The sequence below is a fragment of the Micromys minutus genome (genome assembly GCF_963924665.1).
Source record: "Micromys minutus genome assembly, chromosome: X".
In the NCBI taxonomy this organism is placed as follows: domain Eukaryota; kingdom Metazoa; phylum Chordata; class Mammalia; order Rodentia; family Muridae; genus Micromys; species Micromys minutus.
The window spans coordinates 89,081,671-89,097,457 of record NC_137970.1 but is presented as its reverse complement, the minus strand read 5'-3'; positions in this window follow the sequence as shown (position 1 = coordinate 89,097,457).

Below are 15,787 nucleotides of genomic sequence, written 5' to 3'. Positions count from 1 at the left end.
CTGACCGGTCTCATCGGTAATGAGTAAAAAGTGTCCTTCCTTATCTTTTTTGATAACTTTTGGTTGGAAATTTACTTTATTAGATATTAGAATAGACACTCCAGCTTGCTTCTTGGAGCTGTTTGTTTGGAAGTTTTTTTTCCCACCCTTTAACTCTGAGATAGTGTATGTCTTTGCCTCTGAGTAGAGTTTCCTGTATGCAGCAAAATGCTGGATTTTGTTTATGTATCCAGTCTGATAGTCTATGTCTCTTTATTGGGGAGTTGAGTCCATTTATGTTAATAGATATCAAGGAATAGTTGTTTCTGTTTCCTGCCATTATTGCTTTTGTGGGTTGAGTTGTGTTTGTGTGTTTTTCTTCATTTAGTTTTCTTGTTTAGGAGTTTTCTTGTTTTTACTAGGCTGTATTTTCCCTCATTGTATTGGGTTTTCCACCTATAATTTGTTGTAGTGCTGGGTTTGTTGTCAGATATTTTGTAAATTTTGATTTGTCTTGAAATATCTTCATCTTTCCATCGATAGTGATTGATAGTTTTGCTGGGTATAGCAGCTTGGGCTGGCATTTGTGTTCTCATAGGGTGTGCATGATGTCTGTCCAGGCTCTTCTAGCTTTCATAATCTCTGTTGAGAAATCGGGTGTGAGTCTGATTGGCCTGCCTTTATATGTTACCTGACATTTTTCCCTTACTGCTTTTAGTATTCTTTCTTTGCTTTGGGCACTTGATGTTTTTACTATTATGTGTCGGGAGGTATTTCTTTTCTGGTCCAACCCTTTTGGAGTTCTGAAGGCTTCTTTTATGCTCATGGTCATCTCATTCTTGAGGGTAAGGAAGTTTTCTTTTATGATTTTTTTGAAGATATTTACTGTGCCTCTTAGTTTATACTCTTCTCCCTCTTCTGTTCCTATTATCCTAAGGTTCGGTCTTCTCATTGTGTCCTGCATTTCCTGGACATTTTGGGTTAGGAGCTTTTTGTTTTTTGCATCTTCTCTGCCTGTTTTGTCTATGTTTACAATTTTGTCTTCTGCCCCCCTGATTCTCTCTTCCATCTCTTGTAATCTATTGGAAATGCTTGCTTCTGTGATTCCTGATTTCTTTTTTAGGTGTTCTACCTCTAGGGTTATCTCTTTTTATGTTTTCTTTATTGTGTCAATTTTTGTTTTAAATTCCCTCTTCCATTCATTCATCTCTTTGATTCTGTTTTCCTCTAGTTCTTTGAGTTCTTTGAGTGTTTTTCTTGTTTCCTCTTTAAAAGCTTCTGAATCTTTTTTCTTTTCCTCCTGTTCTTGTTTAAGTATCTCCATCAGCATCTATGATTTCAGGTCTGTGTCTTCCTTTTCTGGAGTGTTCGGAATTCTGATGTTTTCTGTTATGGGAGAGCTGGGTTCTGGTCTTGCCAGGTTGTCTTGGTTTCCTTGGGATATGCTCTTTCGCTTTTCTCTTGCCATTTTGTTGTCAGTGATATGTTCTTGCCTTTCCCTTGTATCTGGTCTGTTTCCCTGGTTCTCCACTCGTCCAGGTGGCAGATGGGTCAAGCCCTGTTCTATGCCTCAGAGTCGCCGGGTGGGAACAGAAGTTCCAAAGTTCTATTCCTGGTCGCTGGATCAGACAGGGCGGGGCAGGGCAAGGCAGGGGGTGCACTTTCCGTGTGCACTCCGTAGAGATCTCTCTGCTCCCTGGCAGCCAGGTCTCCCACCCACCAGTTGCTCAGCCTCTATGAGCGGCCTTTCCTGATGGCAGATGGGCCAGGCTCCGCTCTGTGTCCTGAAGTTGCCTCCGGGTGGACACAGAAGTTCCTAAGTTCTGTTCCAGGTAACAGTTGTTCAGCCTTTACGAGCTGCCGTTCCGGGTGGCAGATGGGCCAGGCTCCACTCTGGGTCCTGAAGTCGCCACCGAGTGGAAACAGAAGTTTGAAATTTCTGTTCCTGGTCACTGGATCCGTCAGGGCAGGGCAGGGCAAGGGAGGGGGTGCACTTTCTGTGTGCACTCCGCAGAGATCTCTCTGCTCCCTGGCAGCCCAGGTCTCCCACCCACCAGTTGCTCAGCCTCTATGAGCCGCCATTCCGGGTGGCAGATGGGCCAGGCTCCGCTCTGTGTCCTGAAGTCGCCTCCGGGTGGAAACAGAAGTTCCTAAGTTCTGTTCCAGGTCACAGTTGTTCAGCCTTTACGAGCCACCATTCCGGGTGGCAGATGGGCCAGGCTCTGCTCTCTGTTTGTTTAATTTTAAGACAGGTTTTGTCCTGAACTCACTATGTGGAGCAGGCTGGCCTTGAACTTGGAAAGATCTGTCTGCCTGTGCCTTAAAACTGCTGGGACTAAAGGCATGCACCAACATAGCTGGTCTTATTTCCAATTCTCATCTTGGAAACTTTCCTTGACATACATGACCAGGACTATAGAACATTACAAGAATATATTCATATTAACAGCTTACTTTCACATAGATATGGATGTATACCATGCCAAGTGCTCATGTACCCTTGAATACGTACATGAGTTTATATGTTGGGAAACCATGAATTCAGCCACTAGCTCCTGATGTTTTCTATTTTTCACAGAGTTAAAAGATATAGTTAATATGTAAAATGGTTTCAGTTGTCCACATTCTAAATTCCCCACCCAATTGCTACTGTTCTTGAAGATTTAGAAATGTCAGTTTTTCCTAAAAGTACAGTTTCTGGAGTTTGTACATTCATTACAAGGAGAATCAGATGCAAACTTGATCTCTTTATATCTTTAAGGTTATGTGGTTTCTTTCAAATGAAGCATGTAGTCATGAGGAAATGCTTAAAAGAGGCAAACAGGAAAAAAAACAATTAACATGCTGACACTGTTTTATGAACATGCTTATCTCTGTTTTGATTGCTCCAATGCTTCAATAGAGAACTGAGCTTCAGGTGTTCAGTTGGTTCAGGGTCTGATTTTTTCTTTAGACATCTAGTTAAATGGCAATAAATTGCCTATCAAACTGATTGACAGATTGCTATCTTTTACCTTTGGGCGCATTGTACATGATTGTCTGGGGGCAAATTTTCTGGTATTCATTTCTCTAGTAAGGATACCTTTAACTAATGATGAGAGTCTCAACCCTTTTTTATATGGCCAGGATTTACTGCATGTAAGACTGGTGGAATGACATGTTTTATGAGGATCAATAATACAATTCAGATGCTTGCTGTATTTCAAACTAAATGGAAAAATATCAATTCGAGCCATAAACAGCACTCAGGAAATCCAAATGTCAAAGTTTTTGAAAGGAGACATGAATCGAAGAGATCCCTGAACTCCCATAGCAAACAGCGTGTTCGCTCTTTTTAATTAGAACCAGCTAAATATAGCTCTTATCTTTATAGACTAGAAATATGGTTGACATTTTCCTAAACCTTTTAAAAATACAGGGCTTATTAATAAATGATGTTAATTCCTGGAATAAAAGAAATATCTCAGACTTCAGGCTGACCTAGTTTAGAAGTCCAAGTCAAAGGGAAAGCAAATGGAAAGCAACCAGGGTTGAAAAACAAAGTTTATTGCAATCTTGTTAATAGCCTGAGAGGAGAATGAGAGGATGGAGGCGTCACCATGACAGAAGAATTTTGAGAAGTAATTATAGAACTGAAATAGCAATAAAGAGGCTCAGTAAAGAAAATCAATCATAGTTACATGGAGATCACTAAATATGTCATACTGCAAGCTTTGTGTTTTAGTCCTTGAAAGCTGGATTTCCATTGTTGGGTACCTACCACCAGCAGATCACCTCATCTGATGGGGCAGCATAGAAATTCACTGTGTAAGCACATCTTTGATTGGCCTGTCTGCTGTGTCCACCTGCTGTGAATTCTAAATGCCAGTGCTGATCTTCCAGCTTGCCCTCATCATAGCGGAGATGAAGATTATGGTTGACCTGAGCAGTCAAGCCACAGGGTATTTCCAGGGTTGACAGTGAGTGAAGTGCAAAGGCTGATGTCTATGATATCATTTGACTTAGCAAGCAGGCTTAAAAGGAAGAATATTTTGTGCAGCAATCTCTCTACAATTTTATGAAATGCTGATTTCCATTTTAAATGTGCAATTTAACTATACTTCATAATAAAGTGTGTGTATGTGTACATATGTGAAAATGTCTATACTCCCAAAGTGGCTAAGAGATATTCTTTTGATTATTTTTTTGAGAAGGAGTTTTAACTGTGCAGCTTTATCTGGCCTGAAATTTGCTATGCTGACATGACTGGTCTAAGTGTCACATAAAACTGTTAGCATGTACCTCCCAAATGCTGGGACTAAAGACTTGTTCCATATATGCATCAAAAGATAACTTATCCGACTATCTCTTCTTAAAATCTTTACTTGTTTTCATGTGTCCGGGTATTTTGCTTGTATTTATTAGTATGTATAATGTATGTGTCTTGTGCCCATATAGCTCAGAAACAGGAATTATATCTCTTCCTTCTTAAAGACCATTACAGACCATCACGGCCATGTAGTATTAGGACTTGAAACCTGGGTCTTCTGGAAGAGCAGCCAGTCCTCTTAACTGCTAAGTCATCTCCCCAGTACAGTAGATTCTTTTTTTATTCAGATTTATTTCTCTCATTCACTGCCCTCCATTCTCTCCCCCCCCTCCCCTGCCTCTGTAATTGGCTGTGTGCATGCTGTGTGTGTATGTCGCGAGGACATGTAGTGTGAGCAACCCAAAAAGGGTTCTGTGGATTAAACACAATTCCCTAGAAGCCTGCAAATGCTCTTAACTGCTGAGCTATCTCTACAGCCCCTTTATGAGATATTTAAAAAAGAATAATTGTTAGTAAGCATGTATTACAGCCTTTATCTTTTTTTTTCTATTCATCATCCATCTGGTAAAGAATAATGAACCATTTGGGGGGAACATTAATTTAGTATATAAACTTTAATTCCACAAGTGACTCTGAGAATTGCAGGAAAATCAGATAATGAAGTAAGCTAAGAATAAATATTGATCACACTTAATGGTACCTGAAGGCATTGCAATATATACTCTATTATTAGATGCATACATATCTGTGCACAGGTCAACAAAATTATAATATACAGTGAAAGTATGAAAGCCACAGGATGTCTCTTACCATTTAATCAAATTTGCTATAAGGATTTCTAAGAACACGGAGAAAAACATATTTAGTTTCTGAAAGCCAGTGTTTTCTGATTACAGACTGTAGTGTATTTCACAGAAAGTTGCACATAATAAAAGGTGAAAGAGATGATTTTCTTCTTACCAGTAAGCATCTAAAAGATAAGAGAGAGGGAGATCAAAATGGAGTGAAATTCAAGTTCGTACTGACAAATTCTTTGTCATCTAAAACATGGTGTCACTGACACCTATCTTTGCCTTGGATGATCCAAACTCTTAGGAGAAAATGAACTAAAGTAGTGGTTTTCAACCTTCCTAGTGCTGCAACCCTTTAATACAGTTCCTCCTGTTATGGTGACCTCCAACCATAACATTATTTTGTTGCTACTTCATCACTTTAATTTTACTACTGCTATAAATCGTAATGTGTGTATCTGATATGCAGGATATCTTATATGTAAACATCGTGAAGGAAACATGCAGAGTCCCTCCCAAAAGATCCAGACCCACAGATTGAGAATCACTGATGTAAAATACATCTTGTTTGCATTTTCTTTTTTTCTTTAGTCTGTATCTCATTATGCCACCCTAGCTGGCCTAAAACTTGTCATATAGCTAAAGCTCCTCTCCAGCTCACAGAGATCCTCCAAGCTCTGCCTCCCAGGGCTGCAATTAGAGCCATACACCGAAACAGCTAACAACGTATGGTTCTCAGCAGATGGTTTTTATGGTACTATAGCAATTGTTGTAGTGTAGTACTTAAAAAATGACTAATTATGATGTGTTATTTAGGACAGAGGTCTGAAAGGAATCTAACTGGGTATCAATCTATAACACTAAAGAAGAGATCGGTCTTTTTCTCTTTCCTGATGTCAAGGATAAAATCTTAGATGTCAATTTATTACATTTAGAAGCAACTAAAACCCAAGCTGTTAAGCATGCAGGTGAGGGATTTTCTCAATTGGATTATTTGAGGTGTGAAGACCCACCTTACACTGGGCCATTACTTCGTGTGGCAGCTTCCATTTAAGGGCATGGAAAAAGAAGAAATCTTTTGCTTGTTGCCTGTTTGCTGTTACTCTTGCTGGAAAGTTCATCCATTTCACTTGTAGTAGGGGTAACTTCTTTGGGACTCCAGTGTAAATGGAAGATGAGCAGCTTTCGAAAGTACCTCTAGGACTCTACCCTTAGGTTGGTTGCTGAAATATCTAGCCTTATGGTCTGAAGACCAAAGTCCATTCCTGGCCTTTCCATCAGGAGACATTCATTGTTGGACTACCTGGGCTTCTATAGATGCCTGGATTGTTGAGTCTATGTCTTCTCCTTCTGATTTTAAAACCTTCAGAAGAGGTCTTTGTGCTGTAAGACCTCTCATGAATTCATTTTGCCCATCTACAGAATCCATAAAATTCTTCTCATCTCAGAATTTATTTCTAAAACTTAACACATGAGTGTTCTCTTTGCTATGCAAGGCAACCATCACAGTTTCCATGCATGAAGATGCCTTTTTTTTTGTGGAATGATTATTCTACCTGTCATAGCAGAATGGGTGCTTGTCAAGGAAAAAGAAGCATACAAACTGTATTCTCATCAGCTGAAGCAGAATGTGCTAGCCAGAAACATTAGGGAGAACTGGCTCATTCTTTTTTCTATGCAGCCAGTCCTCAGAAATTACTATCACTGTCAGTTCTCCAGCAAAAGGACAGACTATCTACCAGGATGTCAGGTACACACAATTTGTCTCACATCCCTACCTACAAAGAGAAGAAGCTGCTTCAGCAGAAATGTAGGTCACTTGAAAGCTCCTTTTGGCTGAGTGGAAAAGACCTTGTATTTAGTCTGATGGTCCCCATTACACCTGAAGGGATATGTTGTTTTGATAGACTCGTTTATCAACTTTTAGCCTTAATTTCCTTCTTTGTAAAAAAAAAAAAAACAAATATAGGGACTGGATAGATGTCTCAGTGCTTAGGAGCAAATGTTATTCTTGTGAAACACCCAGGTTTGATTCCCAGGACCCACACCGTGGCTCACAACCTTCTATACCTCCAGTTGTAGGAGATCTTGGATTCTCCTTACCTCTGCATGCACCAGCTGTACATATGACAAATACATACACGAAGGCAAAAGACCTATGCAAATAAAATAAAATTTAAAAAATATTTTAAATGGAAATATATCTCAATTATATTGGGTTATCACCAGTATTTGTGGTATGGGACTTGTGCAGAATTACAGTATAATTCTTAGCTTACTGTTCATGTTTTTTATTCAAGTAGTCAAATAGAAATCCACATATTTTTAGAGCCTAGAGAGTCTGTGATATACCACAACTGAAAGAGACCTGACACTAGAAATACTAATATGGTAAATGATGCTAGAAAATTCCTTGGAGACAAAAAGATTAAGCAAAACTGATTTGTGAATATTTTAGAAAAAATATGTTTATACATTTTAAATATTCAAGAATCAGGGGACATCATGGAAGAGTGAATGTAAAGAATGTAACAGTCCGTGTCTAGGTGTGTCTGTCACAAAAATATCTTCTAGATGTGACATTGCTATTGTACTCATGCATTCACAGAAGCAGTGGTTTCCTGCATATGTCTTGAACAACACTGGGTTCTTCAACATTTTATTGTCGATGGAGGAAGGACTTACAAGGCCCCAGTATCCCTGAAGGACAATTGGCAGTTAATAAGTAGTTGCTTAGGGTGGAAAGTTGCCTACATTTCAGTAAATAATCATACACCCATGCTCATGCAAGTACCTCTAAACTGAATGGGTTACACACACACACACACACACACACACACACACACACACACACATACAAGACAAAAAGTAGGTGGTAGAATTCTTGGGAAATGCTTTAAATGAAGAGGGAGGGTGGGAAAGAGAAGGTTGTAGAAATGAAAATTTGTAAAGTTCATTATACATTATGTATGAAACAATAAAAGAATAAATTTAAATAAACACTTAAAAATACATTCAGCAAGTGGGAGAGTGTAACTATAGTAGAAGGAGAAGCTACTATTTAGGAAAGCTTTACTTAGAATAGGAAGACAGGAGTAGGCGAGTATGAATCCCATAAATTTCAGAGTCTACAGGCTGCTCAGTGTTTGCAACTTTTGGCCATTTTCAGATGCCTGATAAATCAACATGACTAGATACTATTCAAATACATGATGAATATATTGTTTCCACACTAGCATAAATAATAGCTACCAGCAGTCACTGAGCACACCACACATGCCAGGAGATCCTCCTACAAATAGCCCCAAAACAGTACTTCAATGATACCACTTTCTACTTAATCAAAGTTCACAAAGGCAGTATGTATTCCAGTTGTAGATTAAATCACACCCCTAATAAATGCATTGTGCTATTAATGTTCTGTCTCATACAAAATCCTCTGTCATTGAGGAAAGAAATTGAGGTCTCATCTTGTTTATGCTTTAAGATGCCTGTGTTCAGGTCTTCTCAGTCTAGGCATTCCTGATGTCTTATGGTCTTGCTTTTATTTTCTCTTCTCATTTCTGTCCAAGGTCTAACCCTAAGACAAACTCTCATCACCACTGGAAATCTTCCAAGAATGTCTCTCTAATTTTTTTCAGGCAGAAAAGGGATAGTAGAAATAAAAGATGTCATGAAATCAAAATACTCCCAAGCTTTTTATCTTTGTGCCTATAATGTCTTTGATAGTTTGTCTCATATATAAAGGGATTATAATGGACCATAGTTGCTTATTTTGACAATTATGGGAAAATATGCAAATGTCTTTTTGTAGTATTATCAGAAATCCCTCCCCCCACCCCCCTTTTCTATACTTGACTCCACTCTAGTGAATCCATTAGTAAGACTTAAAACGCTGCAGAAATTTGCCTTAGGAGTCAGATTAGCCATGTAGAACTGAAGATCTTTCAGTAGCTGTCTTTGAGCCTCCCACTTTCACAGGACAGTAAAACTTATTCACACTGAGCTGTACCCTCAGTTTGTAGCTGTGATTTTTCCTGCAGTGTCTGGCCCACAGAAAGTTTCCTATAGATATTAAATTTCTTCCTAGACAATGATAGACTTGAACTTCTGATATTTCTGACTCTGTTTCTCCTAAGTACTGAAATTACAGGCATTAGCCTCAGTGCTATTTTATTGAGTGCTACAAATCAGACCCAGGGATTCATTCATGCATAGTGAATATTCTACCAACTCAGCAACTTCCACATCTTCCCACCTCCCCACCTCATCTTCTTGTGCTAGAATTGATCCATAGTTTCATACAGGCTTAACAATTGCTTTACCACTGTAGTCTATACACTTCAGTCCACAAATGAGTTTTTGATCCTATATTTTTACAGTACTAAATTGACAATAATTTTAGTGCCTACTGTGTAATAATATGCAAGGGGATTAAATTAAGCATTCAATAGTATATGCTATGGTAGCATGTGTTTCATATATGTTATTCTTATAAATCTTATGTTAGTTACAAATCTGTATTGACTGTTTCTCTGTGATTGACAGATTTGTTCAGACTAGAATGAGATGAAAGGTAAATTCAACTTAGTACTAAACTTAACAACATGGAGCTTTCATTCCAGTAGAGAATATGGATGTAGTAACAATTGCTACAGTGGAGTAAGTGACTGCCAAAGACCTTGGTTGAATATGACATTGGAGTATATTGATGAAGGGACACAGAAAGGACTGGCTTGACAGCTTTCAGGATTGATCATTTATGCTGGGTGCTGCCTTTAAAGACAAGAATGAAAGGCATTCAAAAGTCTGGAGCATACTGACTACAATGTGGCCAACTGCAGCATCATTTGGCAGCAAACCCCATTAACAATTATCCACAGGGGGCAGTGAGGCGAAGAGCAGTAATACACTTTCTTTGTGAAAGTCTGAGGATGATTAAGTTCTCTAAAATCTTTGCCTGGCCTGGAAAAAAACATTCCAAATATTCACATTTAAAAGCCCATGAAATAGTTATTGCCCTTTATTAGTCATTAGAATGAATATGAGATTGCATTTTAGAGATTTCCTGAAATGTGTAGGTCTTTATGGGACCTCATTTAGTTCACGTAAAAGACATGCTGATGATGCTTTCAAAACTGCAATAGCCAGGTAATAAAAATTCTTATGTTGTAATGCTTCTGGAGGAGTGATAGAGTTGAAGGTAACTGGTGTTTAAGTTTTAAATTCATATACACAAAAGCGGCCTGGTTACTAAATATAGCCTTCTTTTGATTTATGTAGATCTGCTCATTCCTGCCTTTGATGGGAGGGTCTAAAATAGATTCTCCTTTATATCAAAGAGAGGTCTGTGAGACCAGAAGTTGTTAAAGACCAGTAAAGTCAAAATTGAAACCAGGCTTGCATTTGATAGTCTCTCTGGGATTTTTGCTGAAGGAGAGTGCTGACAATTAAAGTTGAGTGACAATGATGATAAATGATTGTCTACATCACAGTCTCAGTAGACACAGCTCAGTTAAATCACTCTTTTCATGCTTAACTACCATTCCAATAATGAATTCTGAGGGCTATGGTGTCACTGAACTGCCATTCAATGCACATCTCAGACATTTAGTCCCCTCCCCCCATTAGAAACTTTAGCATTTTGATGGAATAAAAAACAATAGTGACACCGAGTTTACTATATTAGAAAATAAAATAATCTTTAATCATTGATAGATAAACACAGCAGACTATTGAGATTCTACTGAGAGGCAAGATTAAGGCAGACTCAGCAGCAACTAGACAATTTTGTTAGACAACTAGGCCCCAATTATTAGGAAAGATTAAGATTTGGGATACAAGGGGTTTAAGAAATGCCTTCGCAGATAAGAGCATCTACTGCTATTGCAGAGTACCCAGAATGAGTTTCCAGCACCTATATTCAGTGGTTCACAATTGTCTATAACTCCAGTTCTAGGAGAACCAACACCATCTAGCTTCTGAGGACACCCACATACATCTAATTCACAATAACTCACAACAGCACACATACAGAAAAATAAATACATAAATAAGTGAATCTTTAAAAATTACTTTTAATCTAAATCTCAGGATAGGTACTATGAGAAATTAATTTTTTTGTTTTTGTTTTTCAGAACCGGTTTCTCTGTGTAGCCCTGGCTATCCCAGACTAGCTGCGCAGACCAGGCTGGCCTCCAACTCATATAAATCTGCCTACCTCTGCCTTTTGATGCTGGGATAAAGGTGTGTTTCACCACACTTGGCATATATCCAATTTTAAATGCCAACATATGCCAAACCTAGATCTGACACTCTCTCCTGGCCTCTGTCGAGATGAGGCACACACATGGTGAACATGTATACATGAAGGCAAAACACACTTACACAAAACAAAAAGGAGAAAAATTAAGATATTCAAATAAAATCAACTATTGGACACAACCATTTTTATGGTAATATTGTATTCACTCCTTTATTTATATTTCTAAAAACCTTAAGTCAATGGTAAAACTTAAGAGTTCAGCTTAGGTGTTTTTCATGGGTGTAATTGGTTCACAGATGAGGCCATGTATATTGCATATTTCACCACACTGAGAAACATTAATATGGGGTTGACTTCTATCTCAGTGAATGGGTCACTAGGTTAATAGATGACTTGGCTGTGAGGATGACTGTCAGGTTCTTCTATTGGAAAGTTAGCCCTCTCTCCACTTGTACATAGGAAACTAATCCATAACAATGATAATTTGACACTAAGTAAATACCAACTCTGTATCTCCCTATGTGCTAAAAGTGTTCATTCACTTTGATGATTCTTGCCAAAATCAATGATCTTAATGGAGTTCCAATTGCCTACTCAACATATTTGAAAGTGTAGTATTTGTTTTTAAAAATGGTTTGCTTTATTCAGAGGCTAATGGACTTGTTGCAGTTGATTAGTTTTTCTGTTTAACCAAATCATCTAAACATGACTTTTTATCCCTTTTGAATTTCACTAGCCCAATATCTGTTGATAAATGAGAGTCACTATTTACTTGCTTTCAAAAAGAAACATCTTTGGAATGAGAGCACTGACAACAAGTCAAAAGCTAGCATAATGCAGCAAATGCTAATGCTACAGGATTACTGCAATAAAAAACATTGAAGAGGAATAGGATATTTCAGTCAAGGTGAGATTTCATCCTGAGTCTCAGAGTGTGCCTAGAACCTGGACTAAACACAAGAATGTCTATATATACCTCAGGCGGTAGGCAAGACAGATGTTAAAATGCCAAAATTAGAGGTAGGACCCCCCCAAAAAAGCAGATTTTTCATAGATGGAGAGACAAAGATATTCGAGGACAAAAGTAAATTTAGACAATATCTGACTACAAATCCAGCCCCACAAAAAATAATATGTGGGAAAACTGACTGAAGAATGGAAACTACACCCTAGAAAAAACAAGAAAATAACTCTGCAAGAAAACAAAAAAAAAAAAAAAAAGAAAAGAAAAAGAAAAACACAAAAACATAATTTAACCTCTCACAAGAAAAATACAGGAAGCAACAATCACTATTCTTTAATATCTTACAAACTGAATCCAAGAGCACATCAAAATAATCATTCACCATGATCAAGTAGGCTCGAATTCCTGAAATGCAGGGATGGTTCAAGATATGGAAATCCGTCAATGTAATCCACCATATAAACAAACTAGAAGGAAAACATACATACATACACACACACACACACACACACACACACACACACAAACATGATCATCTCACTAGATGTTGAGAAAGCATTTGCCAAAATTCAACACCCTTTCATGCTAAAAGTCTTGGTAACAGCAGAAATCTAAGGCTCATACCCAAACATATTAAAAGCAATATACAGCAAACCAGTAGCCAACATCAAACTAAACAGTGAAAAATTTGAATCAATCCCACTAAAATCAGGGACTTGACAAGGCTGCCCACTTTCTCCCTACCTATTCAACATAGTACTGGAAGTCCTGGCAAAAGCAATTAGACAGCAAAGGAAATCAAAGGGATACAAATCGGAAAGAAAGAAGTAAAAATATCACTATTTGCTGATGACATAAGAGTATATGTAGGGAGCCGTTTGTGCTGCACCCAAACATGGTGCCGGCTTCCCTCCGAGAACTCAGCAAACAGAGCTGTTGCCCAGCCAAGAGACTTAATGTGCATGCACCACATAAGTCACAGCCCACTCTTGGGGCACGTGATTGAGCTACAGGGGGATGCACCAATCAGGTAGCAACATAAGTCTCTGAGGCATATATAGCAATGCATTTTCTCCCCCACGTGAGAAGAAGAGGAAGACAGTGGGGAGATTGCGGGAGACCCCACGTGGAGGGATGGAGGAAAGGCACCACGTGGAGAGAGACTCGGTAAAAGAGATTGCGGGAGGTCCCGCGTGGATAGAGACTGGACAGAGAGATCGTTCGTGGGGGACTGCGCATGAGAGGCCGTCTAGACAGTAGAACTCGGTAGGGAGTCCCTGACTCAGAGACAAGTTTCCTGCTCATGAAGCCCCTGCTCAAAGTGCTGTTCAATAAAGGTTATCCGCAGAAGAAGCTGTTCGTTTTGTTGCATGCCTGTTCCTAGCGGCGGGAAGCGTGGGCTCATGACAAGTGGTGCCGGAACCCGGGAGTGCCAAGGCCGCTGAACAGATTCAGAACTGCGGAAGAAGTTTAGAGGTAAGTTCTGAGAGACATTTCACTCTTTAGTTTATACGGGGTGCCAAAAGAACATGCCAAAAACTTAGGCATGTCTCTTCTTGGATTTTCTCCGGTAATAGGAGTATTGCTTGAATTTGTGGTAATTGTTATAACATTACTGTTGTGGAAATTATCTAGATGGAAAGTTAGCAGGCAGCACCTAGAGAGTGGGTCAGAAACAGAACATGATAAAGAAAAGGACAAGCAAGATGGTCTCCGAGACAGGTTCAAAACAAGTCAGAAATGGAGAGTTGCCAGAAAGAATTAAAGAAGATGCTCTCCGAAAGACAGGTTCAAAACAAGTCAGAATCGGAGAGGTCCAGGTGGAAGAACCGCCTGGAAAAGAGAGGACTGCGCCAGAGTCCAATACATTGTATCCGTTAAAGGAACGGCCCGAAGAGCTGGCGGAAAAAGGATCACAAACCAAATTTCAATTTGAGGAAATTTTAGAAAAACTAGAGACAAAAGAATTTGGGGCAGAGCAGTCTCAGGGGAAACAAAAGACTTTAGCAAAACAAAAGGCGGCCTCTGCTTTTTCACCTCATGCAGAGAGGAAGTGTGAATTTTCCTTTTGTCCACCAGAGACATTCCATGCCCTCAGGCAAATGTTTCCAGAGTTTGAGGAGAATAACATACGCAGTTATCAGCCTTTAGAACTTAAACAAGTCAAAGAGTTGGCAGAGTTAGTCAGAATTTATGGAGTCACTGCTAATTTTACTATGTCCTTAATTGAAGGATTAAGCTCTATAGCCATGACACCTGCTGATTGGCAGTTTGTTACTAAAGCTTGTCTCCCAAGTATGGGACAATACATTGAGTGGAAAGCCTTGTGGCAGGATGCTTGTCAGGTCCAGGCTCGCACCAATGCAGCTGCAGGACAGCCAGCTTGGGATTTTGATATGTTATCTGGACAGGGGCAGTGGGCGGTAAATCAAACCGCCTATCCCGTAGAAGTCTATGGCCAATAGCACTTTGTGCCGTAAAGGCATGGAAAGCGCTCACTAATAAGGGGGAAGTTTCAGGAAATCTAACAAAAATTATTCAGAGTCCAAGTGAACCTTTTTCGGATTTTGTGGCCAGAATGATAGAGACAGCTGGAAAAATATTTGGAGACCAAGAACAGGCTATGCCCTTGATAGAGCAGCTAATTTTTGAACAATGTACTAAAGAATGTCATAATGCCATCACCCCCTGCAAGGCTAAAGGATTACAAGCCTGGATTAAAGCCTGCAGGGAGATAGGAGGACCATTAACTAATGCAGGTTTGGCTGCCTCCATAAGGCAGCTAGCTAGGTCTTTTTAAAAAAGGTGTCAATTGCTTTCAATGCGGAAAGCCCAGTCATATAAAGAGAGAAGGAAATAGAGTTTATAGAGTTACTGCTAATTATACAATAAACCTGGATAGGCTGATGCCACCTGGATTGCCTATTTCCCAGCCAAAGGGTAATTTGTTTATTCCAGCCCAACCTAGGTGGTCACCTTTCTGTACAGAAAAAGGAGATTCAGCCCTGCATCCTTAGACTGGCTGTCAATCTTGGAGAGTACATTGGGCAGTTAAGGGCCTCTTTACCTTTTCTTCTAATATAAAAACTGTTTATAATAATACCTTAGAGAATTGATCTGGTTCAAAAACGGATGGATATATTGTGGCAGGTTGCCCAGCTGGGCTGCCAATGAAAGTTCTCAGGATTATGTGTGACCACTATTTAGTATAAAAATTTTACTAAATCTGCAAATTATTCTAGACCATTATCTCAGTATCTTTTACATGTGTCCATGATACTTGTTCAAAAGTTATTTTTGCTTCTCCTTTATCAGGAGAAAAGGCTTCTCATGTTATTACCCATTGTCTTGAAGCGTGGAGTGCATGGGGCATTTCTAAAGTGTTAAAAATGGACAATGCTCCTGCATTTACCTCAGCAAAATTGCTTGAATTTTGCCATCACAACTCCTGACAGGATTGCCTTATAATCCTCAGGATC